The 27,584-nt window shown below is 44.4% G+C and overlaps 2 protein-coding genes across 2 annotated transcripts in view; both read left to right on the forward strand.

Annotated features, from left to right (window-relative positions):
- Window positions 1-27,584, forward strand: part of LOC111249103 (uncharacterized) — a 269,871-nt gene that overhangs the window by 30,807 nt on the left and 211,480 nt on the right. The gene's annotated exons all lie outside the window — the stretch shown is intronic.
- The window catches only part of LOC147758813 (uncharacterized), a 156,166-nt gene continuing 128,665 nt past the window's right edge, over window positions 84-27,584 (forward strand). Inside the window, exon 1 of the mRNA XM_086977598.1 lies at window positions 84-3,493. The gene's annotated coding sequence lies outside the window, so the exon portion shown is untranslated. The remainder of the gene's footprint in view (window positions 3,494-27,584) is intronic.

Consider the following 27,584-nt stretch of genomic DNA (forward strand, 5'->3'; position numbering starts at 1 on the left):
TATATTGTCTACGAATTTTAGGAAGCTCTGTGGACCTTTATTTTCTTTGAATGCTCGGTATTGTCGTCTCCGTGAATCTTTTCGAAGAACCTTGCCTGTCCTCCACTGTAAAATTACTAAGCGAGCCAGCTTCGTAATTAATTGTAAAATGTCATTTAACCAGTCGTATCGATTCAGTTTAAAGAATATGCACTTGTTAGCAAAGTCTTTGTTTACCTTTATTTGACTGGTCGATAACAAAAAGATGGACGTTTTTTGCGTTACCACCATGACGGTGGCCACTCTAACAGCGGAAGCAGCCACTTGCTAGTAAAGATGAGCAATGACAGCGATTGTTGCTATCAATCGAATGTGTAGCAAATTTGCGGTCTGCTATACATTCTGTGGATACTGCTTAGCCGAAAGATGGCGAGGCAATACGGGATGACGAAAGGAACTAGCACAAGGCTCGTTTGAAAACTTCTCTTTGTCCTCGAGACGGAGGGAGAGAGAACCACTTTGATCATACCAACAACTCACCAACCCATGGAAGAGTGGGACAGGCGCTACACTCACCGGAAGAACTAGCTCATCGTCTGGATAAGCAGAAGCTAAGATTTCGCCGGCGTCACTTCCGGTTTGGCCATCATCGCCATAATAGCATCAATAACAACAACAATGACAAGCAGGCGACATTGATGACATTGCTGTGTCGGCCGACGACGATGGCAAGTTGGCGGTTTTAAGTGGTCCGTCTGTGCCGTCCCGGCGCGCCTGCAAATCGACAAACGCTGAGTGGTTGTGGCAGCAAAAGCAATCATAGCTCCACAAAAGATGGTTATTATAACCTGCTGTTTGTCGGCCTCTAACCTAAGTTGCTTCTTTTTCTAGCCGCTTCTCAGTTTGTAGATAAGTCTCGTCCGTATTAGAGGTTGCAAACTGCTTTGGGCGCGAGCAAACGCAAAGTTGTTGTAGTCTGCCTGTGTCTGTTCATACTTTTGAATAATTTGGAGGAGAAAAGAGGAGTGGGCCGCCGGCGGTGACTGCTACAATGATAGCTGCGTCAATTCACAACAGCCTTGGTAGTGGCAGTAGAGAGGCAAAAAAGTGGCGCCACTCCAGCGGGACAAATCTTTTACATCCATCTCCGACGGAACCAAGACGCCAGAATGCTTGCTGTTATTGTCCGCCCGGACAACAGCAGTTACCATGACGACGATGAGTATGCAAATGAATATGAACCGCAGTGGTATCAGGGCAACTCTGTACGGCGCCGATGATTCCTCAACGGTACTGACGTCGCCTATGCTTTTTTCGCAAAATATGCCCAAGTTTCTTTAGAAGACTTCTGTTTTTCCAAGTTTTTTGATAGCCTTTCACCATTTATACTACACGCTGAAGAAAGATAAACGTCTTGTTCCTAGCTTATCAAGGTGACTTGCACCTTTCGCGCAAAAGGGATGAAGCGACGAAGGAAATGACGAGAAACTGTGAAACAGCAAACGATGACCGCTTGAAGGAGTACGAGCAATGGGTAAAAGTGAACGCAGCGCACTGGCTCATGCATGCTTGGGCAGTCCTGGTGCGGATTCATCTTGCAAAATCTGCGGCGTCTTACCTTCGTTCCGTTCTCTCAAGCGTTTGAGGTTTCAATTCCTCTTTTTTTCTCTCTGCCCCAGTCTACCATCCGCACGCGGTGAAACTCGTCGTTTTCGTGGTTACTTTTCGTAAAAACTTATGATGATGTTGCCAATGGTCGGATTCATTTGCCTTCAGTCGAATCAAGAGCTCATGCTATAAATGCGCTACAAATTTCAATGTGTTTTGTCGAAGCAGGCACAAATAAACCTTCTAACCTTGAAAGTTTTTCTTTTTTTTTGCATTTGCAAGACAGCGAAATGCTGCTGACTAGCAAATTTGGTCAGATGGCGGGGGTCTTCCTCATGAAAGCTGAATCAACGGTGACGCGGAAGCATGGATATTGTGACCGTCCGTACTTGTTCCCTATTACAGTATGTTTGGATTGTTCAAGATAATGGTGCGTGAATGGAGGTTGACTAGCTCCTTGAGTAACTCGAAGGCGATATGAGCTTAGAAAGTGGAGGAGATGAGAAGTAGTCGACGGCTGGCAGGCGGGAAGGTCACGGATGGATAGGTGACCAGAGGGAGAGCGCTAGGATAGACATGAACTGGTGCCTAGAGGCCTCTTCACTTCATCGCTCGGTTGAGGGGGGGAGGGGGGATTCGGCTGCCAGACGATAGGAGCGCTAAGAGACAACGGGCGATACCGGCCCGTAAAAAAGAGGCTCATAGTAGACAGTAGAGGGTGAAGCAAACTACCTGAATGGTAAAAAGGCCTCGTTCGAAAGCCTCATTGATCTACAAAACGAACAGAATTGGAAGAGAAAAGAAGGGCAACTGGGGGTATATTGAGTGCTGAGGCAAACTAAGGCTGGCTAAAAAGAAAATAAGGTAGACTGAAAGAATACATCCGAGAGAGCTCAAACGGCAAGGCAGGCAGATCGGATGTCTGGACAAATCGGGCCAACTACCACTATCGCGACCACGTTTACTGCTGGTGAGTCCAATTCGTAACACGAGAGGGCCATCACATAGGTCTGCGTACACATTACTCGTTAGCCTACGGGTCTCTTTTCTACGTCTCTCCCATCTCTGTTTCATGGACGTGTTACAGTCGCCTGACGCGGCACTATGCTACTATTGCTGACGTTACTGCCACTATCACTCCACGGGCGCTCTTAGCCCGCGTGGGGAAACGATTATCTCTGAGAAACTATGGTACGTAGCACACTAGGCAGCAGACGAAGGCTAAGCAGAAAACAAACGAGCGCAGGAATCAATGAGCGAAGCGACACCAGATGCAATAATATAGGTGTTGTTTGGTTCCATACGACCACCGTACTTTGTTAACACACAGCCTAAGGACCATGCCGTCGGCGACAACGCCAGGAACAACGACGACAACAACAAACGTAAAGCAGCGGTAACGGTGAAAAGGTTTCCTGGACTACCTCTTGATTGGGCTTGTTTTTGGCATTTTTATTGATAGCCACCAGTAAAGATCGTTGCAGTAAGCACAGCGCCTAATCATCGAACAGCGGTGCAAGTTTTGTAGATGTAACGCCGGTCAAGTACGTGCAGCAGTTACCACAATGCAAAACTAAGAAAATCGAAGAGGCCACGTATACACGTGTACAGTGCTGATACTGCTGCCAAGGCTATGTAAGTACCGCATTTTGAGAACGTTGGTGCTTCTGGCTGGCCAAACAAGAAAAAAGCAGCAGTGAATGACGAGGGGCACTCATACGGCCCCAGATGGCTACTGAATAACCCAAGCGACTTTTTCATCGTCATGGTGGGAGTGGAGAACGCCCAAATTACCTTATCGATAAGTTTGTAAAGTGCCTCAATGTTGAACTTGTGCAGGCTTTTCCTCTGCGTGTCTGGCCATCTTCTTATCGTGACAATAACCGGAACACTGTCGAAGAATTAGGTAGGGCTTTCCGTCCTAGGCAGAGTTAATGTCATTATTGCTCATTTAACGGATGTGCATAGAAGCTTTTTTCTGTTACCTGTTATCTAAGCTGCTAATTTATTTTCGTCATGCTTTCAATAGAGCTACTCGTGTGCTTATACAAAATGCATCCATTTACAAAATAATAAGCACGAGTGTCTCTCGGATCTACATGACCAAATTTTATACTTTTATCTTCTGAAAGCTGCAAATGATCAAAACCATTGTGAACCATATACATAAACTTTATCAACATACATGTACAGGTATGTATCTTGGCATTGTTTTTACACAAGTATGCATTGAATAAAAAAATAAGGCACATGACACTGTAACAGGCACTATATATATATATGAGTCGAGGTTAGATATGGGACATATCCCGCCTAGGTGTGGGGTGTGATTCGTTTTGTACAGGCGCTCTAGATGCAAAAATATAGAATTTCAGGCAATGGTTATAGTAGTGGTGGCAGAACGGTTGCTAGTTGTTTTCGAACACTATCGGTCTATGCATGTAACATATGCGTGAATAGTCACTAATGGGTGCTATTCTTAAAGCGTTTACGGACAAATGCAGGAGCAATAGACGAATATGTGTGGGTGGATGTGTGCAAATGTGCTACAATTGAACATGAGCTCAGTCGGTGATCGCTCTACTTTTGTGGGCCCTTGTATGTCTGCTTACGCGAAAGGTAATGGCGTTTTTGGGTGTGCATTGACGAATGTGGGCTTCGTACTAAACGCATGTGGGCATTGTTGTGCGGCTACGTTCGCAGAAAGATGCTTTTGTCAGAATCGGCCTGTATCCTGTTGGCGTTCCTCAGGGATTTTTCCGGGGGCCCCGCAAAACGTCGAGTAGAAGCCACCTAGACTGCATGTCATCTTCATCACTAGTGTTAATATGGACAACTCAGCCAACGTTTGCCTATACTCCGGGTATATGTAACTTCGCTGTCTCATCCGATTTATGCATAAATTTCTCCGACAAACAAATCTCTCACCTAGTTGCTCACAATGTAAAAATATACCTGCCTTTGTAGCTCTCCATCGTTTAGCACGTTGATGGGGTTCGATGGCTGAAGCTAGTTGCGATCGACGGCAGCCATCTGTATCTGTTTATAGTCTTCCCAACTGTCGCCTTGTTTGAGCTGTGATTTCTAGTTATCACATTGAATTGTTTATCCTCACGCAGATGGTTCGAAATATGTGATAAAGGCGCATCTTGTCTGGACGAGTTGTCATTACGCGCCAAGTCGTATGCGGGGTAAAACATTTGAATATTCGGACTCAATCCAGGTGTCTTCCCATACATGAAGACCCCCAAAAACACGGTCTTCACGCTGCTCAGAAGTCACCTATGTTTCAAAAGGGAGTTTGTTTAGCCAAAATAGACGTTTTGTTAGACAGAGACAGATTAGTACCAGCTTAGACAAGTACAATTTATTATATATATATATGAAGCCAAAATTGGGTCATTACCGAAAATTTGATGGAAAGCATTTGCTGTTTGGATCCTCGCTTATAGACTATACAGAGAAAAAGCTGTTTTTTTACTCAATCTTTCATAGGATTAAATTGTTTTTAGAACGTGCACCACATTATACCTTACAGAGATGTACGCGGATACCCACCTCGACAGAGCATGCAGATTGATATGCGCTGTCTAGTTTGCTTCAACCCAGTAACACCCACCTACTGGTCCATGTGATTCGCGTTCTATTTCAAGTTTACATGTAGTTCACATGCAGTTTTCAAGTACCTTGTAGGGACCGGGTCTATCTTGCTGTTTGGGACCCTTGTTAGTCTGGTTGGCGAGTACCCCGTAGGGATAGGACGCCCCCGTCGCTGTTGTCGTTTCTACGACGCTGGTTCTGATGCGTACGCAGTGGATTGGTCACGTGCGTGCCTTCAGATAAATGGCGCACTTTGTCTTGCTTTTGCCATAACCCCCTAGTCGCACTTTTTCGTGTGCCTGTGTCCCCCAACTCCAGTGGACAGCAGCGTTCCAAGTAACCTGGGTCCTCAGCAAAAAAGTAACAAAAGCCAATAATAAAAATAACGACGACCACAGTTAGACCTCTTTTGGACCTTCCAACAATAAGTGGTAAATCTTCCCAGAAACAACTACAAGCAATCAAATTAATAACGAACGCGGCAACAACAAACTATAAAGCCATAATGGTCTTATATAGCTATGAGTGTAATAACGTAACATTCATATAATTGAAGCAATGACAAAGAAAACCACTTTTTCTACGCAACACTGTAACACTTAATATAAATTCTTGGTATTCTGGACCTAGGGCACTTTAGTTAATAGCGAAATTTCAATATGGTAGTGCTACAAATTTAAATACTAGAAAAGTGGTATACAGATAATTAGTTAACAAGTTGGCACAAAGGGCAGCGGCCTTAAGGCAAACACCATGCGAGTGCTTGCCGGACTCATCAGTGCATAACTGATAACCCGCATAATGCAGTAATAATTATACTGCACTCACTGTTGAAGGAGAGCTTTTCCATTGTAGTCCAAGTTATCTGTGTAAGGCAAGTGTCTAAAGAGGTGAGGTGGCAAAACGCGATTTGTTCACTCAGCTCTCTTTAAGCATAAGATAGCCGTTTTTGCCTAATAAACCTTAATAATCGGTACCTTGACGGCAAATTTAAAATCACCCAAGTATTATTTAGCTATATTTTAGGGGCATGTCTCGGCTATTCCTGCTAACTTGCTTCTTATTACCTGTAACTTACGGCTCTTTCTCTAATATCTTACATGCTTAAAAGTATCTAATCATGAGAGGTATTATTTCAATTCATTTGAATTGGAATGGCTGAGTTTAATCAGTAAACAATTGTTGCAGTAGATGCTGTTCTACCTAGTCTTAGCGTGTGTTAACCGTGTAGTGATATGTGCCACAAGTGGCGCTCATCTTTCAAATCATTTTTCGAAACAAACCATAATTTGAGCCCTTTGAAAAGAGCGCTTTGGAGAAAAGCATAGGCGCAGAGTTTTCAAACAATATACGGCTCTCCTGCATCTGGGCAAGACAGGGGCTGAAAGGGCAGAGGTAGCTGCGTTTTGAATTGTTAGGAATTGAGAGCTCACTGAACGAGATAGGATAAGATGGTAGGTGGAAAAAAATTCTTCCATATTGAGGGGTATGGTGACGGTACGGGTGGAGTGAGCTGATTTCTTGAGGAGCTCCAGAGGCAGCGGCAGCACCAACGAACAGCAAAGAGCCTGAAAGCCAAAATATGGGCAGAAGGTCGCTTGAAATTTTCTGTTTGCTTCACATGCCCGTCTAGTTCGTTCCATCTCATCGCTTGTCTCTCTCTCTCTCTCTCTCTCTCTCTCTCTCTCTCTCTCTCTCACTGTCTCTCTCTCTCGCTTTCTTTAAAGAAGGAATGTATGCCAAGGAGCTGACGTAGATTCCGAACCATTTGGTTTCTTCGCCTGTCCTTTTTCCGAATCAGCATTTCACTAGAGGTGGCAAACGCCACTGGCTCGTTCTTAGTCCTACGATGTGCTATGCCATACTTGTAGGCGTCTAGGGTTTCAAACGAGTCTCTTTAGTTCTCCTCGTACTTCAGCTCTTCGATTCGGCTACAATGGGCTAAAGCGCAAGGTTGAATAACAATGATAGGAGCATTGATTCCATGCCAACGCTGTACAGCGCAAATTATTTCTTCTAGGGCATGTCCTGGGCATGCGTTCACGATACCCATACACGTTTTGACAACAGATATATATATATATATATTCTGTTCAAATATTTTTCATTTTTTTTTACACCTTTGGTTATTTCTGTTGTATGAATAGGTTCCCGGAATCATCTTTTAACATCAAGGTAGAACATCAAAGACGTGCCCTAATTAAAAGATTTAGAAATAGAAGATTGGATCTTGCTGGACTTATCTCGAGCTTCTCCAACAGACGCATCAAGCAGCAGGCCCATAACCAGATGCCATAATAACCATTTGTCAAGGTTGACATGATTGCCCAACATGATTACAACGCTGACAGTGACGGCGATATGTTCGGGTTACCATGGCAACACATCCAAAAAGATGCGCATTAGTTGCCGTGACCGTACCACTGACTTTTACACTTTGGTGAGGAGATTGTGGCGGTAATGGTGGTTACCGTAACAGTTGTGGGTTCTAACAACTGGCACAAGGGCATTTTCATTCATGCAATTATCGTATTTGCCATTATCTGAACGATGATTAAAGTGATGACTTCAAGTAATGTATGAACTTCCTTAGAAAATCAAAATGGAGGTCATAACTAAGCCTTGGATAAATGGCCTACATGACACACTTATACATACCTGCACAAATATATCTGCCCATAATAAACATAGACGCGTGTGTCTTTAGAAGGATTTGGCTCAAAAATGTGCTGGCCATTTGATGTTAAAAAGAAATTTCTCTGGAACCAGAGTCGGGTAGCAAGCAGTTGTATGAACAACCAAACGGACACTGGCACTTACTGGGCTATATTTACTTGCAAAAAAGTGCCAAATCTCTTATGTATTGCCCATGCCTGCACTGTCGATGCGAAAATCATCATCTCAGGTTTTCCTGGTTCTATTTTTATTTACTGGCCCTGGCTAGTTCAAGGACTCGCTTGATCTTTTAGCACTCCACTCTTGCATCTCGCAACACATAAATACTCCTATAATAAATCCTATACTCCCGTCAGTGCCCACACAAACGTGAATTTCTTTACGCACTGTTTTTGCCTGCATGGAATAGGACAAGAAGCGATGACGGGGCTAAAATTAAGGGTCCTGAATCGTCCTTGAGAAAATGTACACCTTCCAAAAAAGGAGATACAAACAGAAGAAAGAACGTAGGCCCGCTTACTGCCTAGAAGAAGTACAAGGCCGTTGGAGGAAGCAGCAATGGCGACAGAAGCCTTGAGAAAAGAAAGGGCTTGGAAAGGGCCTGACTCCCTTTTTTGTTTCAGATTACGATAGTAATGGTAACGATGACGGCAATGGTGCGTCGAGACCATAACTATCCAATCCGGCGAAACGCAAGGTGACACAGCAGCGGGACACGGTAACGCGAGCTGAGTCACGCAATCGCCTGACCTTTTCCTTTCTTTCTCACATTATTGTGACCTGTGAGTTTTTAGGTTGTCGCGTCCCGCATCGGTAAGCCTACGAATAAAGTTACAAGTTACCATAGTAGGATGAATAAAAATGACACCTCTTATACCACGGGCGATTCGATGCAGGAATGCTAACTAATTGATTTCTCAATGCATGCTCACCGTGCAAATCTTACAATTTTTCGCGTTCTATGTGATCTTCGCTTTCGCATCGTCTACGCACGGTTCTTTGCTTCTCCTTCCCCACTCAATGTACGTCACTTCCATGTCTCGCAGCGAACTAAGTAGGCAAGACGGCTTCCCAGATATTTTGGTAGGGAGCATAGAACCATAGCAGAAACGAGAAAAATGGCGATAGGCAAAGTCTAGTGAGAAACGATAAGAACAGTGGCTGTTCTGATCATCGCTTAGAAGTTTTGGAGAAGGCGTAGACAGCAGCAATGGGATTGACGGGTACAATGCCTGGCCGCAGTCGCTCAACGAAGTAGCTTCCATCGCTACTGTTATTGCTATTGGCAAGCGAGAAGTATGTCGTAAATTTCATCTGCTCTTTCCGAAACCAGTTGTCAATGGAAAAAGTTTCGTTTTTGTCTACCGGAAATGGATATTATCCGACTGAGAAGTAACGAGAGAGAAAAAGAGCCAGAGAGAGGGGTGCATTTGGAGACGGAAGGTGATAAAGAAAGGATTGTGAAAATATGCAAAAAAAAAAGAGGAGCCAAACTACTAGGAGGATCCGATATGGCCAGGATAGACAAGGAGCCAAAGGAAGACTTTACTATAGCTACATTCTGTTAAAAATCAAGAATTGTCTATAACGATGACAGTAACGTAGTTGTTGAAAATAACTACTGCTGAAAGGAGGCGGATACAGCAGGTATAAGATCCGTAAACAAACTGGACCAGATAGGAGACAGAGGAAAATTACAAATGAACCTTAAAAAAGCCTCGAAAAACGTCGATATGGGCGTTAACGCCCGATATAGGTACTCGTAGCAAGAGATGTGGGTACTTGTCAGACAAACAACAGCAAAAGCAAGAAATTAGCGATGATGATTTCTCATATTGAGTGATAATATTATGCTGGTCCTAAAAATATGATGAGTCTGCAAGCATCAACTCTGGATAGGTTGGCTATGTGACGACTAAACGACGTTACTGCAACACAGAACAACTCAAAGTTACCGAAATGAAGATGGCGCTTTCTATATAAATACAATTAACTCTGTTTGCTATGGGTTTAGTTAGGCCGAACTGAGAGATATGGCATATATGGCACAGAAATGCTTTGACTGTAATCGACCTGAGTGCTGCATCCACGCCATTTTCCAATCAGTATTTCCCATGACTTCTTTCGTAACCACATTCGTTTGCTCTTATGATAGGTATAATAGAATGTGCTTGCTGTAACGTAAAGGAATGTAGGTTAATGGGTTGGTATCTATGGATGGAAAATGTGTCCATCCAATAGGAAGAATAGGCAAGAGATCGAGGCTGTCCTAGGCGGAGGGCGAGGAGAAGCAGGCTGATGCCCAGTGCTAGCCAAACACGTTACCGTACCATCTCTTATGCCGTGCTGGGTGCATGATCTGCATATCAAAACGGGCATGGAGACCTCGTCTGCGCTTCGCGCTTGAGTCGTTCATGTGACGGCCTTCTCCTACGTTGTTTGCCGCTTCCGTCGTACCGCTAACAGAATCTGTAGTCATAGCAGCAGCAGCAACGTCAGCACTAGCAGCACTGGCGGCTGAGCCTGCGATATGATGGTGGTTTCTTGGTCGTCGTCTGGATATCAGACTCTCAAGTACAGGGGAATAGAACAACCGACGCAGTCAGCACAAGCCTAAACCCTGATGAGGCAGCACGTGCCAGTTCGCTATGCTACCCGGTACCAAGAAGAACGTAGTGGTCACCAAACCACAACGACTTCTGGTCTTCGTCTCCTTTCCTCATTTTCACCCTTTGCGTAATAAGGGCTGTGTTAAGAACGCGTGCAAAAGACGCAAGAGGGAACCAAGGAATGAAGCAAGGCAGTCAAACTGTAAAGGAAAAGCGGCATCAGTGGCCGAAACGACGCCTGTTCCTTTATTCGCCCACTATGCGCTCACCAGCGAGCGTATTTTTGGCGACAACTTATCAGGGCTTTTTGTCGGGGCATCGTGTCCGATATTGGCGGACGTATGTGACGAAAATTCAACCACTAATACTGCTTCCACTATCATTGAAGATGACGGCCTGGCGTCGCTCCAAATATACGACACGCGGTAGCGAAGGTGGTGGCAGTGCCGATGACTACGGCGACATCACGCGTCATCGGAGAAGATTGAGAAGAAGAGATCAAGCAATAACGTAACAGTAGATAGTCGACCACGACTGCGTGGCTTGTGTCGAGTAAACCCAAAGTGCGTACCGACCTCGCTGTGCTTCTAAGGGGATATAGGCCAATAGGTCGTGGTCGAAGCTTTAAATTGCTCGTAAGCCCTTCACTACCTCTAGTGCTGGCCTTGCTACCATCACCAGCACCACTACCACTCATTGGGATATATTACTTACTGGCTAAAGAACACAGGCACTATACATAGATACACACACATCACGTACTACATGTAAATGAACTGGAACGAATATACTACATTCTGCTTGTCCTTTTTGTCCCCGTCATTGTCGTTGTTGTGGTTGTCTTCGCTTCTTTTATATGAGAATCCAACTTACCTCTATGAAGCTATGAAGACAGTCATGAAACTTAGAACCCAACTGTAATTTGTGGCCCTCACACAAGGGTTGCAAATTATAGTTGGGCATCGACGAAACAATGAGGGTACACGATGATGTGGAGAAATAGGGCAAGCTTGTACGGGCTGATGGGTCGAGCAAAATACGTCAGCTTCGTATCTGCGTACTGCCCGACATAATGGTGAGGGATGCGTAGGTTGAGTAGTTGGAGCTAGTTGAAAGAATGAGGCAAAGCACGGCATTCACTGGAGGAGCAAGCAGGAATATTGGGCTCCAAACTTGGCCCAGGGGGAGGGGGTGTAAGAAGGCAAATATTCAGACTGTACTCTTGCTGCTCGCTGATACGAGGGAACAGGCATAGCCTCTCTGCAATGGTAGTGGCTGGCGTTACCGCCAACACAACGAACGCGTCATGCCCTTTGTCGACTCCCCGGCTGGAAAGAAAAGATTTTAAGCTGATTCGTCTGCCGCCCGCTTGACTGCCGTTGCCAGATAGACGATGACCCAAAGTTTTCTCTTTTGTAGTCCCAGAATTCAATTACCCACTCCTTTAAAAATAAGAAGAGAATGACGCATTCATATCTACCTGTCTTTTTGTGTATGTGTGTGTATATGTGTCAGTGTAAGTGCCTGCCTGCTGATTAGCTCGGTTCGTTCTTAACCTAGCCCCGGATACGTTAGAACAGTGCACATCGTATCTTCGATCATACACCTGCAATACTCAATACATTACAAGACAGTTGTTCAGCGATATATTAAACGTACTTGCTAAAAGTGATAGCTTAGTTCACGTAATTACGTCATATGGTTGTTCAAACAACGGACGCACGTTAAAGGAGTGTTTGTTTCTATGTCTGTCCTTCAATCTGGCTGACTCGTTCTTCGTAACACTTTGTCGCTAAAGGACTACCGAGGCTAAAGGCGAGCCGTTTAAGCGGCGATGCGCTTCGTCTCTTTGTAGGACAGCGTCTGGACTGCTTTCATCGGAACGCATCGAAGTGGAAGATTTCCGCTAGCGTCAGCGCAAAATTGAAGTGGAAGAACGGCAGGCTGATGGGAGCTAGAAGCTATTGAGAGTTAAAGGGATACCCGCTGTGTGAAGCATATGAGTCGGTAGTGATAAATAAGAATACATAGCTTTTAGAATTGCCGTACCGCTTTGACGGGCTGAAGGGCAGGCAAGTGGTTGCACGGCTACACTACTCTACACGAGTGGCACAGATAGTGCGCATGGCGAAAGCCAGTGCCCCATGCTGTTACCTGCAGTTCGTTTGCCTTTAGTTAGCTTAGCTTTTTTGTCTGTTGTCTGCCGTACGGTCGTCGTATAGTTGGCAGAGCTCGCAGAAGCGGCACTGAAATTTGCATGATCTCTTCGTCGTCCTTCTAGGAGTCACCCGAGCCGATTCCTCGGAGACCTTGTGCTCGCCCGTTTCCTACGCTCCGTTCAACTCCGGTCCATTCAATCCCTCAAAAAAAAGGTCAGTTTGAATGCACCTTCAGAAAGGGAAGCGAGGAGCTGGGAAAAAAGAAGAGGTTTTTGAAGGTGGCCGGAAATTCGCCCTTGATTTGACTAGGAAAATAGCAAGGAGAAGAGACAGCAGCATGAGCCGCGACGGTAACGACAGAAGCAGAAGTAATAACAAAAGTTGCTCGACCGAGCAGACTGTTGCCCCGTATATTTTACAAGTCTGCTTCTCTGTTAGCGGCAGGCGAATTCGTATATCCATATGAGAAAAAGATGGTTACAGAGGCTGACTGGTGAGAAGTATCGCATTCCTTTGAGCTATTTATTTTCCTCGGAAAATTCCTTCTTGCCTCTGTTTACAGCAGAGCTAGCGGTGTCTGATGATGTAGATGGTGATCTTGTTTGGTCAGTTCGGGCGGGTGGCAACTGGACCGAAGAGCGCTTCGTAGCGAAAAACGGTTTGTTGTACTATTAAAAATTACATATAAAAAAAAGTACATAGTTATTAGAAGAAAAGTCACGGGGAACAGTGACGAATTAGAAGAGATGTCAATCACTCAGACGGCAGAAAAGCTGAATTTAAATCTGGCCATAGACAAAAAGCCGCTCTACCAACGATGGGATTTCACTCTATTTCTCTATACGAACGCAGTTTTCCAGAGGTTGCATCAGATACTATGAGACAGCTCTCTCAGGAAGCATCAATGATGTGTATACCAGTTGTAAAAATCCGAACTCGAATCTGCTAACATTGTTATAACGCATAGCCTTGGCTTGATAGAAAGATCGATCAGCTTCGATTTGTCCGTACTGCTAGATAAGTCGGAACAGAGTAAAATGGTAAATAGTAGGGATTGCTCATTCAGCTTTTTTGTTTCATAGAAGTCTGCATAGTTCGCAATATATTGATCTAAAAGTCTATTAGGCTAACATGCGCTATGAAAGTAAACACGCAGTGGTACAGTTGAACCATTGGCAATAGCACTCTTAGTGACTTTTCTAAATCGAAGCATGTCTATTTGATTAACTTCATATGCTCTAACTCTGTCTATACGATGAATATATGCTTAAACTGTAACACGTCGTCCCACGTGTCTAGGCCAATTACGCGAGTTTAGACACTTTGAGGCTTCAGCTATAGCAAAAAAAATCCATGTTTGAAGCTCCTAATTTTCCGCAAGTTAGCACGTGGCACACAAAAGTGTCGTCGTCGTCTCCTTTAGCTATCATTCTCATAGTAATGCTTACAGGTGAATGTCGTATCATGAAGTGATCTAGCTAGCATTTCTGACTTGAAGTGAAAACGGCATTCCATCGGGACACTAATGAGTGCAAACGAGCATTTCCGAGTCTCCGTCGCCGGCGCCGTATTCACATGGAGAAAGGCAGGAGTAGTGGGGCTGGGGGAAGGGAGGTAGGAGGGGGCCGAAGCAGCGCTGCCGTAACCAGTCAAAATGAGTACAATGCAAGCACTTCTGAGTCGCAGTTACTGCCGCCCTTCGTCTTTTGGCATCTCTTTTCTCTGCTTGCCAGAGTTTCCGCGCCGTTGAGCGAAGTGGGTGCTGTAGGTGACTCTAAGTCGCGTCAAGGACTGTCCCAGCAGCTGGTTGCGCCCCGCTTCAGCCAAAGCAAAGCCCATTCCTGAATCCTCACGGGACGTGCACACACGGATGTCTCTACTCCGCAAGTCTGCTGCTTCGCATCCGAAACGTGAGAGTCCCCAGGGAGTGGTGTCATCCTCCGGTCGTACAGTGTCCTGGTCGTTCGGTTGCCCGACGTGGCGTTGGTGCCAAAAGGGTAGGGGGTGAAGGCGAAACACAATTTCGACTGCTGGAAGTGAGTTCTCAGCAAATTAGAGTAGCAGTACATAGAGGTCGCAAATGGTGAGATTCCCTACTGATGTCGACGGTTTGCAACAGTGGCCAGGCCAGTCATGAACTGAAGAAAAACGGGCACCGCTGTTAAGCGCAACTGTGGAGAAATCAGCTGTCTTTTATCGTCTCCCCCTTGGCCATCCTTCTTTCCTTCCTCAAGACCGAGAACTCGGCAACGACCTTGTCTACAACAAGTTCAATGCTTGGTTTAGGTTGGCGAGGAGATCCGCGCGCCCTATCGCTCCCTCGGTTACGGCCACAGCTCATACCCATCGCTAGGCCTTTATATCCGTCACAACTTCTCAACGCTTACTGCGTTCTTTCTCTCACTGTACTTGCCGCTTTCTCAGCGCTATATCACTAGACAACGCTTGAACTCGGGTCCACTGTTGCAATTCACTATTCGTACTACGACAAGGAGACCGCACGCTTGCCCGCGCTGTGCTGTCTCTACAACTCATCGCCTGAGTGAAATTGTCCGCACACAGGGTTGAATAAGGGCGTAGACGACCGGCAACGAGATGTTAGTGCCACAGAACTGCTGCGAGTTTTCTGGCCATCTTTTCCTAGCCCACTCTTACTCTCAGGGTAGCGAGTGAATTAAAAATTACCGTCTGCAACAGAGTGGATAACAGCACGGACTCCCACGCCTGCGTATGGTATCATCATAAAAACAGTAGTTGTAGCTGTTACTATGCATATGGAGAATAGGATTTTTTGGCTCATATACATGCTATCGGGTTTCATCGAGGTAAGCGGGCCAGGCCAGGTTGAAAGTTTTGAAAATTTCTAGAAGTGTCGAAATGCACGTGTAAGAAAACGTAGTTATATGTTAGCGGGCGACATATTTTATTTACACATCCTAGCGCTTCGTGGCTTTAACAAGGCTGGCAGCTGTGAAAAAAGGGTAATGACGTTTACATGAGTCATAATTAGGGACTAATATACATTGACGCCAATTTAAGGTCTATAGTGGCTGCTTAAATGGATTGCGCACAACTAAATGTAGAACCATTGCTGCTGCTATAAGTTACTCTAATTGTTACGACGTTAACAGAGATGTATGGCCTCTTGGCCTCAAAATTATTTTTGTTATACTTGGTATGAAGAGCAAAGGAGAATGATCGGCCGTTGTCATAGAAAACAAAACCTGTTTTATTGGCTTCAGATAAGAAAATTAAACTGTTGGCTGAAACAATACGTTTGTGCAAATAAGGACACGTCAATGCAGAGCCACCTTGATCACTACCCCATATTGGTCTTAGTGTAAATTCCTTAAAAATTCTTATTTCGTTATAGGCACAGGTGAGAGATACACGAGTAGGCCGTCGTTTACCACGATTAGCAATGTTCTTTTAAAAGCTCGACTATTGTACGCTATCACTGAAGCAAGAGTTACGGTCTAACTGACAAAAATTTCAACATAGCTTATAGCCAGTATGCTAAAACTATGATCATTGCTGATCATTTGCTACGAGAGCGAGCAAATAGCACGAAATTGATACCAGGAATAATAAAAATGAAAAAACTACCTAAAAGATTTAACTGAATTTGCTTGTAAATTTGAATTTGAAAGACAGCCATTCCAAAGACGTTGGAAACACTAAGTCGTGAAAGCAAAGTGGACAACGAAGAATGATACGACATTATATAACTTATAGTCCCTGGCAGTCATTGTACGACTGCCATTATGCGACCCTAAGTCTATTGAGATTCGAAGTGAGATGAAGTTCGTTTTACTGCTGATCGGTCCATCGGGCTGAAACAACGGATTGCGTCAACCTATCAGGCTAATTTTTTTGCCATCGAAAATTACTAGCGAAGGTATCACAACCCTTCATATAAGACAGGTTATTGGAAACCTATTTAAAGACCTCTATTTCTGCCTCTTCTATTCTGTAAGCCCCTGTTTTTTGTCCTCGTTTTTTTATTTCGTCGGCGCATCGGGACTGACAATAGGGCGGGTTTTAATTAAAGTCAATTTTTATGTTTAACATGTTCTAGGTCAGATATTTTCAACTAACTCATCCCATAGCCTATGACGCCTCTCTGACCTTAGTTTTTTCAACTATGAGATTAACATTTTTATCACTGGATGCACAGCTTTGCTCAATGAGCGGCTCAATAGGTACTCGAACACATTAAATTGCCGACAGCGCTGTTTCTAGCGTTGGCTAGCTGGTGACCCGGTAAAAACAAGTTGAATAACATGTCAGTCGAACGATATGATCAAAACTGGGATTTCCTGTCTCATGACACGCCATCTTAGATGATATGTCGCTTATTTGTAATCACTCGCTAGAGAGCATACGGGGCTAATTCTATGCCATCCATACGCAAAAATATTCAATCAGCACCGTTTATCTTACAAGACCCTAATTTCACTTCTCCTATTTTTTTTTTTTATACATAATGAGTTTAGTTCTCCTGGCGCGCGATCGTCGTTATTATTTTCGGTGTATTTGTTATTCTATATCATTTGGCTGAACGTGATTTATTAGCAACTGATAACATTGTGGCTATGCCACTAGTCGCATAATCCAGCAAAGGATAAGATAAGGAGTGTAGAACAAGATCCTAAGACAAGCACTGGACGTGCTCCAATAAAATATTAGTCCATTCCCATGTGTACCCCTTTGTATGTTAGACTTCATACCTTATAAAGCTGCGGCCCAGCATGATATGAAAGTATAAGTTGGCGGTTGCCGTAACTGAGAACTATGTATGGAAGCTAGGTTCGTGTTCTCTCTGGAGGTGAGTCGGAAGAATGCTGTCAAGTGACCACGATAGACAAACACCATCAGGTCAGGTCTTCTTGGTAGGTGCACGCTAGTCGCGATGCCCTCTCCGCTTTTCTGTGACAGCACACATGATTAATTACTTGGCTCATCTGTTGATTCTTTGCAATGGGCAAGGTTGGCAAGAGAGACAGCGAGACTGAAACAGAGCACGTGAGAGAGTAAAAGAGAGCACGCCTTACAGACGATCAGCCAAGTAGTAGTACAGGTTCTAACTCGCCTTAACTGACAGAAATGCGCGTCGGAATCCAACGAAGCGGCACGCTTCGTAGCCTTAAAATGCTGGTGGAGAGCATAACCAGGACAATCAACAGCGCAAAAGGCTGGAGTAGATTAGTCAGGAATACACAGTCGCGTGGATGAGACTGCCGGCCGCTGAATACCCCATGGGACCGTTGAAGTTACTACGAACATGAGGTGGAGTTAGTCGGTTAGGTTTCGTGCTAGAAATAGAAGTCCCAGCCACTATCAGTAGTCGCTATTGCCGCCGGACTCGCGCACTCTGTATATACAAAAGAGTAAACGACGTCAAGGGACCTCTGATAAGGAAACCGCGACAAAAATATAATTTTCTTTTTGAAAAAGTGAGCAAGATTTCGAGAACAATTAGGGATACCTTTAAATATTTGGGTGCTTTGTGCAGGCGGCAGATTCTTTTTATAAATAAAAGGTAATTAAACTTAACTCTATTAAAATCGAGTTAATACAAGAAATAAACTTTTAGATGAGAGAGCAATTAAGCGAAAAAAAAAAAAAAAAAAAAAAAACTATCGTACTTCTCAACAATTAAGCTCATGAAAACGCGTTTTTCAAGAAATCAACATTTTTTGTAATTCTATGATATGTGATTAGTGATCAGCCATAACTAAACAATCGAACAATTTGATTCTTTAGCCGAGATGAGAAATTAGCGCCCATAATAGAAACGCCTATAATCAACGGAAAACGAAAAAAGTTTCTAATATGGCGACCATCGTCGCATAGCAGCAAAATAGTTAGGGAAGCTTGAGACTGAAGCACATGTCTGCCTTAGCAGCGCAAATCAGCGAGCGAAACCAGTTCAACCTTTCAATTCTTGTAATTTTTATTTTACACAATGATTACGTGTTATTGATACAACGATTTTGTAAAATTCGCGCAAACTGTAATTGCCAAAGCACTGCTGGAAAGAATGTTCACCACTGAATATGAAGCACTTTTCCCATGAAAACCTAGAAAAAAGAGCTTAAAATGTTCAACAATCGGCCTGCCATGATCAATCCAGATATCGATAAATGAACAAAGAGTGCTATATTTAAACTTCTAGAGCAGTGGAAGGATCTTGCTAGTAACTGATGTCTCACTCACGTCCTCGACTCCTCTTCAGCAATTTCACAAGCCAAGTTCCTCCATGCTATACCAGTCCATATGACCTCGATTGCGGTAACCTTGTACTATGCGAAATTTGGGCCCGACCAACTTTGGAAAGAAAGAAAGAGCTGGCGGGGAGGCAGCAGGAGAGACAAGCCGCGCTTTACTTATAGACCTGATCTAGACGGTTTCTCAGCCAGCTACGGGAGCGGGCCATTCTTATTTCGGCCTCATTTACTGATTTTTCAGGATCACTGCATCGCACTCACCGCCCGAGGCGTTTCTCTACGCGCGATTGGTACCCACTAAGGGGATCATGTTCCAGCTGTTTTCTGTAACTAAAGGCTTAGGAAAGCCATTGACTTAGAATATATATATAGTCAGTGAGAAATATACCGTAGAACGTATTTCATCTGTGTATCTTTATTTGATATACGAAGAAGGCGAAGAAAATAATCTAATGATTGTCTAGTCGAGGAAACAATCACATGTGCCTTTAACGATAGTTGAACCTCCATAGTTTTTATTTGGCAAGCTATCCTGTATAAATAAACATAACGTTTCTGATTAAAAATTCAATTATTTTAATACCAGAGCTCTAAGATGGTAGCTTTTTCCAGGTTTTAGTTTAAAACTGTACGTATTTTTTATCTTTTCTTAGACAAAAAAAAAAGCTTCGAGATCGTTTTATTTAATCGACGACACACGGACTAGCAGTTGATTTCAAAGGAGACGATGGGGGGAAAATGAAAGGAGGATTGCGTGACGCCAGCCTTGCGAAAATTCTCTAATGTCGTGATTGCGTTTAACAGTTAAATACATACTGGAAAAATGTGAGTTCCCCATTAACCCTCTGCTTCTTTGTCACCTTCCGTGTGGATCTATTCCTACATCATTCAACACATCGCCAAACAGACTGAGCGAAGGGTCAGTGAAAATTAATTGTTAGTTAGACTTGTAAATGATGTGCTGGCTGATATCTACATTGGCGACGGGATAAGCATACAGCTGTATTATCCTCCTCTCGTTTTTCAAGAGAAGGAGATGTGATGAATTTCAACTATGAGTACGTCAGCAGGCGAGTGCGCAAGCAAGCGACCAACAGCGCTCCATCGGTGACGATGCTGTGAAAAGTGGTGGTCGTGATGAGATACGCGTACAGTCTCTTCTGCCCTATCGTGGCTAGCCATCAGTATTACCATCACGAGCACTCCACTCATTTTCATCGCTACTTCGTATCGCAGCATCCTGTACAACGCCGCAAACCCGCCTTGTACAGTTTACCTCGGCCTCCTTGAATTGGCCGAGAGTGACGAGTGCCAGCAGCAGCCGCCACCGCTGCTGAGGAAGCGCCGTCGAGGGGGCGTTTTGAGGGCAGCAAAACTCTGGCTTCCATAGCCTCACGGCTATCAAGACTGAGTGGAGATAGGTCGTCAACTACGATTATATAGCCGTGAACGCAGATGGGCGTGAATGGAAAGAAATGGAGAGTGAGTAGAAAAAAGACATGCAACCTGGTGAGGTGCCGAGGCGTGACAGGCGTGGATATACATTTGAATACGATGAATACACAGCTAGTAGCGAATGTTAAATGAAAGGGATATGAGATGGAACGAACAAACGTAGCTAGCAGGGAAATTGGCAGGTTTAGGCAAAGCAGAAGACCGCTAGGCAAGTAAATGCGAAAAAAGGAAGCTTGGTGCATCATGCATATAGTGCGGTTAACACAATAAGAGGTACGGAGAAACACGTCGGCCAGATAAGTCTGAAAACATATCGCGTACGTGGATGATGTCCTACCGTGTCCATCAGCGACTATCGAAATCTGACGTATGGAAATCGCCGCGCCTATCGCTGAATAAAACTCCACACAGAAATTAACATGTTTTGACATCCCTCGTGTTCTGAATAATTTATCCATCCCCATTTTGAGTATTTTTGATTCGGACAAGCTTCTTCTATGAGTTTTTCTAATAGTTTACCGATGTATGTTCATGCATAAACCAGGTACTTAAGCCTGCCTCAGCAGCATTGTATGAGGTCACGCTACCGCGTCTTGTTGACAGGACAGTTTGTTTTTCTATTTCAATTTAAACGTATATATAATTAAATCTTCGCAGTTGTCGTTTAGCTTGGCTGTTTGTCAACCTGTGTGACAAAAGACACCTGCCTGTACGTAATGACGATTGCTCAGGTCAACAGTCGGTGCAATTATTGAAAAGTTCACTTGGATAAACAGTTTTTGTCATTGAGAAAACCTATTATTGGCTCATATGCCCTTATTTTTGTTCGCCTGCTATCGCGACCTGCCAAAAGTAGTAGGTAAAAGCCTTTACATGTTTCCTTTACCGGAGCTGCGTGTTCTAGTGGCTCACTCAGTCAGCTACTAGCTCAGATCTAAGGTAGCTGGTTCGAGTCCGTGAACGCAAACATCTACATATGTCGAGGGAACAAAATTAAATGTCTAAATTAGACTGACAAACAAATGCAGCACGAGCAGTTTTTAACGCAGTTATTACCTATACAATTGAGTTGAGTGAGATACTGCAGGCTACACGGAGGGAACGCGCAATGCTCAAAAGACAGCAAGAAGCTTCAGAACACAACGTTTAACCGAACAGCACTCTCCAAGAAATCTGCGTCTACACTGAATTTTTGATTGGAAGTTTGGAAAATTAAAAAACCCTTTATAATGTACTTGTTGCTTTTGCTAGCAACGTGATCGTTGTCAGCCTTGCAGCTTTCTCTTCTGCTGCCTATATAAGAGCCTTGCCAGCCGCCCTGTACTATGCAGATAGGCCAGCGCTTTGGCGATAGCTCGTGGATGGTCTTAGGAATGTTTGTACTGGAAGGAAATCGTCTTTACTACGACAGTCTAGCCGGTAAGCTTAGTCTTTCTGAGTTCATTTCTATCATTAAAAGTCAACGGAGGGCAGACTGTTCTGGAAATGCGTTCAAGGCGACCAGTGGCAGTAGTATTTCTCAGGAGGACGGGATACGCCCTAGCGGAGTCAAAGGCCTTTTGTAAAGTCTATGGAGGTCTCCTAAAGCGCAACGGAAGACGCGTGGTATGGTATGGAAATACCCTCAGCACAGGAATCTTTGCTTCTAGAGCTATCTGAATGGATAAGCCGCCCTTTTATCTTTCTAAGGGCAATTATTCATCTTCATTGCCCTACAGGGGTTCTTTTTTGGAGACCCTTTACAAACCAGAAAGCCTTCCTGTCCTTTTTCCCTTTGTTCCTGTGCCCCCGTGCTGAATACCACTTTTCCTTTTGCTTTATAAGGAGTGAAAGGCGAGCAAAGTGCTAGTCAGTCTTCTTTAGAAAGAGTGAATCCCTTCCTACTTTTATTTGTTAGATTCATATTATTATTACTAAAACAATTATTATGTAACGCCTCATCAATTTAAAGACCTAAAATTATGGCAAAAAAGGGATTAGCTAGCTACTACGGATACTATACTTCTGCGCATATCTGATCATTATACGCACTTAGATAATAGTGTTAGGGGGTCAACATACTCTAGTTTTAGATATTTGCTTATACACAGATATATTTGCATGGCTCCGCCGTACCAACTTATATGTTTCATCAGTCTTCAAACAAAATTAGGTTATTTTCGTTGCAAAAAATTACACATAATTACCAACGTTGTTGCGAGCATGAATGCATAGGACTGTCTACTACAAGACAGCAGGAAAGTTGATTTCCAACGCTCGGACTGCTCTCTGTTATTTGGAAGTGAGCGATCGCTGCTTAGAAGTTGTTCTCGCTATTTAACTGTGAAAGCTGGCTAGCCAAACGCCGCCATTGTTCTCTTTTCATATATATATATATATATGTATTTATATATGTAGAGTGAAAAGAAGAAGGAAATGGGCTGAAGCGGCAGGCAAGGGAACAAACGGTGGTTTTTCCACTTACCAAGGCAAACGCTGAAGGACATGAGAACGTCGAGTCCTTGAAGTCTAAGGAGTCTTTTATTATGCTCGGAAGCCGTCGCTGCAGCTGCCGCTTTTGGTTGGGTGCTTTCCATGTCCAAGTACGGGCCGCGAATCTTCAACGGACGTCCAGCTTCTTTCAGTAGCTCACCCTCAAGGTCTTTACATCCTAGTCTTTAGCTGATCAATATTCCGCAAGCGTGTTGCCGGTACTTTGCGCGATGCCAGTGAGAACCTAAAGCTGATGAAATAGGATGGAACAGCAGCATCCATGACGGGGTACGAATAGGGGGCTGGAAAAAGGCGAAACGTAGTGAAATCGTGCACGGGCGGCCGATCACCTGAGCACAAGCGCCACGGCCAGCAGCTAGTGGGGAATGGACCCCCCGCTAGAAGATCTGCAGCTCATGATGTAGAAGTCGAATGCGGCATCGACGCCGGCAGTCGGCGGCGACAGCCATAGTAATAGGAAGCGGGAACATTTATAGAAATTGTATACTTTAGTTACCGCTGCTGCGCATTTCCTTCAGTCTTCGTTCCAATTACTTTTACTTATAATAAAGTCCCGCGAAGTGGAGATACTGCTGTGATATGACGCCGGCCTTCTATCCCGAGTCGGAAGGCGAGCGGATTGCACGAAATGTTTGCTGGACGTCCGTCGGTAGGGAAAGCACATGTAGCGCGTACATTCTTAACAGCAGAAAACGTACATTCTCCGAAGGGTACACGTCACTTGGACGACATACGCTATTCGGCTTGATTCCTCAGTTTATCTTGCAAACGTCTGCGTCCCTTCTCAGCATGAGTTTCGCATAGCGGCTGCTCGAGCCAACATAATAGCGTGCACGGATTCCATTAAGTGGGCCGCCCAGTTCGTATAATGGCGATCGTAATAGTTATTCGCTTTTTTTTGGCCCGTGCAAAACAATAGAAGAGAGCTCAGTGTATTTAGCATCTACCACAGGTAGCTGTTTACGTACTACTCACTTATTTACTCACTCGTACACAAGGCGTTACGCCACATTTGGGAATAATGATGCTGATGCAAGCTACCAATTTGCTACCAAAATTGTACAAATTACAATAAGACTTGCATCATTCTAGATGAAACCGAGTTAGAAGATAAAAGCTGTGATATTCAACAGATACAGGCTCCACACCGGATGCTCGTTCAATCGCATGATTTTTAACCACGATATATATCTTGTTTGTCGTAAACGTGAAGACGCAAATAAAAACCCAATGGAACCATGTCTGGAACCAGATTGGGGAGTTTCTGGGAAAAACGGAACTCGACAAACGCTGTATTGAATGAATGAATGAATGAAAAAAGAGAGGCCAGCTTAGAGCAGCAGGTAAACGGATTGACAGAAGACAGTATTGCCTTAGGGCAACACGCTGTATGGTGAACCCGGACGTAGCGGATGTAATGTGGCTTGTTGTGCTTACCTGCTTTTGGGCCTGCTCATTGACAATCACATAAATAGCCGTGACTGATCCATTTGGTTAATGTATGTTTTTGGTATACGTGGCATGAGTGACAAACAAGTTAGCAAACTGGTACAATATATACATATAGATTGTATGGAGCCTTCCGGGTACATACGGTGTCCGTTCTGCTGGTGCAGCTTTTGCGTATTAAAATATATGGTCAAAATATCTAGTCCACGAACTATAGGGTGTCACTCTGTCCGAACATCGTGTCTAGCAAGCCAGGCTATTCGATCCGGCTGCTGTCGATCGCAAGCAAGACTGACCCTTGGCAGCGGTTGTCTGCCTGGTACATGGCACTCGGCCAAGATGAACCTAAGACGCAGAGTTTTAAAAAATTCGTTTTTCACCGATTACCTTATTCCTCATTTACTCCGTTTTTCTAGCTGGACAAAAGCGACCTAAGAGGAGCTATTGGTGAAAAGGGGAAGACAGTGATGTGACGATACGATAAAAGGAAGTCAAAGAGAAGAAAAAATAGTGATAGACCGTTGATTGGACAAAATGAAGCCTGCAGCGGCGTCCGCACTAGTCTGTATGAAAGGGTCAATTCTAGCTGTGCTTTTGCTAGTGCCACCGGCCAGTCCTGCCAGTGGCAGCAGCAGAGCTAGCAATGGCACGACGAAAAAAGAGCATCAGGCGGCCAAGCAGGAATAGTGTCCGGGACCTGCCTGACTCGGCCTGCTATCGCCCGAGCAGTTTCATCTCGCCACCAGGAGGAGGACAAGCAGCAGCAACGACATGAAGTTGTATATTACGCCTCCTATGTTCCTTCAGTCCCTTTCCAGACAAACCCTTCCACTAAAACAATTTTGCTCCGAAGAGACGACCGTTTCCTTCGCCCTGTTTCACCTCTCCATTCCACCTTCCGGCAGCCGTCCTATACAGGTTGGTAGAGTCGGCAAAGCCGGCAGCTATGAACGGACTAGGAAGTCAAACCTAGCAACCATCATGGCTTTTCTATCGCCTCCCGGAAAAGCTCCAACTGTCTGCTATTATCCCTCCTACTGGATGAGGGTACAGTGGTAGAGGGATTTTGGTCGTTTTGGGACTCAGGGTCCCCTATACATGGCCCATATGTACGTGTGAAATGAGTTGTTGGCAGTGGAGGCAGCTAATTGGTGTGGCTAGTGCGGGAAGGAGTGCTAGATGCAAGTTCTTTCCGGGCTTATCTCTTGGCTCATTTTCCGCCCTTCAGCCTTCTTCGCTCTGTCTTTTTTCCTTGCGTAGAGAAGCCCATGAGGCAAAGCTTCGTTTTTTCGCATCGTGTGGTCAGTCCTTCTTTTTCGCCTTTCTGCCTCTCTTAAACTAAGCAAGTTTCATTTCGATATCAATTCGCAACTCGCGATCTGGTTGCTAGTTGATCCGCGGTACTTGATTACTGCCGCTTTTTAACCTGAATTGCTTTCTCTAGTGCTTTTCGTATCCAGTCGGTCAAACTCAACTATAAGCCACCGAAGCTACTACTATTGCTACTTCTGCTAGTGCTGTTGGTTTTGGTTCGCTACCGCCGCCTGCTGCTAGGAATTACTGAAACTACGAAACGGACCGCTTGATAATATTTACATACGTATTTATGGTATAGATACACGAGGCTAGATAAGTTGCTGACTCGTAGTACCGTTATTGCTAATTGCATCGCCTTTACTGTTTGTACCGATGCAGAAACAGCCAGATGCTTAGTTGCACGTACATGTCCGATGTTGCTGTGGCGAAGGGATCCAAGCAGTAAACAACCACAGAAGACGATCGAAGAATGAAAGTTAGATAGTATCCGGCCCTGCCAAAGGGAAAAAGAGTATAACAGGGTATCGAGGAACAGAAAGAGTGGCTGGTTAAGGCAAGCCGAGGGCGGGGTCCCAGACAAGTTTGAGAATCGGTCCTCGCTCGCTACAGGATTGCTCAAGCTGCTAATGGTAGTCCTGCGCCACTGCTCAGACAGGTGTCCAAGTCACGACCCTGTTGTTGTGGTCCTCGTCGCTGATGTCGTTATCGCCCAGTGGTCCTAGTTGTGTTAGCTGGTGGACGAGGCAATCCGCGAACGTTTGAGTCATACTGTGCGCTATCTGTTGACCGTAGTAGATGAACGAATCACTGAGCGGGTAAATGGACGACCGGAGGAGGTGGAAAATCAATCTTGTTCAACCTCAGACAGGATATTCTTGCTGATTACAGCCGCTTACGCCAGTCCGATACCGACGATAATCGATACGAGTCATGGTTGATGCAAACACCGATACGTTTATGTACATCGATATGGCTCCTATATATTTATTTATAGACGCATAGGTAAAAAGGCTCCCTGTAGCTACAATTGGCTCGTAAGTACTTCGCAAGTGCAGATATGATCTTACAAATAATTCTGACTGGTGTTCACTCAACTGAGTAATTTTCAACACTTGATGTGTTGTAATGGACGTCTAATACAACTGTAAGGACCGCAGACTCTGGATGTCATTCTTTCTGCTTTGTACCAGTCTTGCCAACATTGCGGAGCAGAAGCCTCTGAACTTTCAAAGCCTATTGAACTTCCTGCTGTGCATTAATTGAGTCATCGCTCAAGTGTCATGCATCTGCAAATAGTTGGATGCACGAATTGAGACGTGGGCGTCTGACACAGCCCGCCTTTAGGATTCACATGTCCATAAAACACATGCACACCGATGCTTAGGATTCGTCGCATATGTGCTTGACTAGTGATCATCAAAAAATTATGTGTGTAAATGTTTCTGCCTCTACTCATGTATGCTGCACGTCGCAAGGACAGTCGCTGCGTTAGGGTCGTCAGAGCGCGTCTGTTACAAACGCTGACTTGTAGTTTTTCCACCCCAGTTCGGCAGGTATAATAACTTGGTGACAGAAGAGAAGGTCCAGAAATGAATACGCCCGTTTTCGCCATTCAGTGTTGTGTTTGTCTAATGAAAACCGCTGTGGCTACATAACCTCTACGGACATCGATAACATTGAACTAATGATTTCTCTGTTCGTCCAGGGTACTTTTGCATTATCACGTAAAAGCACGGAACCTCCTGCAAACATAACCCACGTGGACGTTATTCATAAGTAAAATATGATAATTAAATTTAGCCCATATATACACTTTGATCACAGGTGTAATGTAATATGAAATAAAACACACACAATTTTTCATGGTTTTACCAAAACCATTCCGTGCGTTGACATCTAATAAGCAATTGATCAATCGGCCCTGCGTAGAGATTGTTTTGAAGTAATTTTTCTATTAAGAAACAAGAGCCAAGTTACCAACTCGCCTACAGACTTTGATTATTTTCACC

This window comes from Varroa destructor, unplaced genomic scaffold, assembly GCF_002443255.2.
Source record: "Varroa destructor unplaced genomic scaffold, Vdes_3.0 BEIS01000001.1, whole genome shotgun sequence".
Taxonomy (NCBI): Eukaryota; Metazoa; Arthropoda; class Arachnida; order Mesostigmata; family Varroidae; genus Varroa; species Varroa destructor.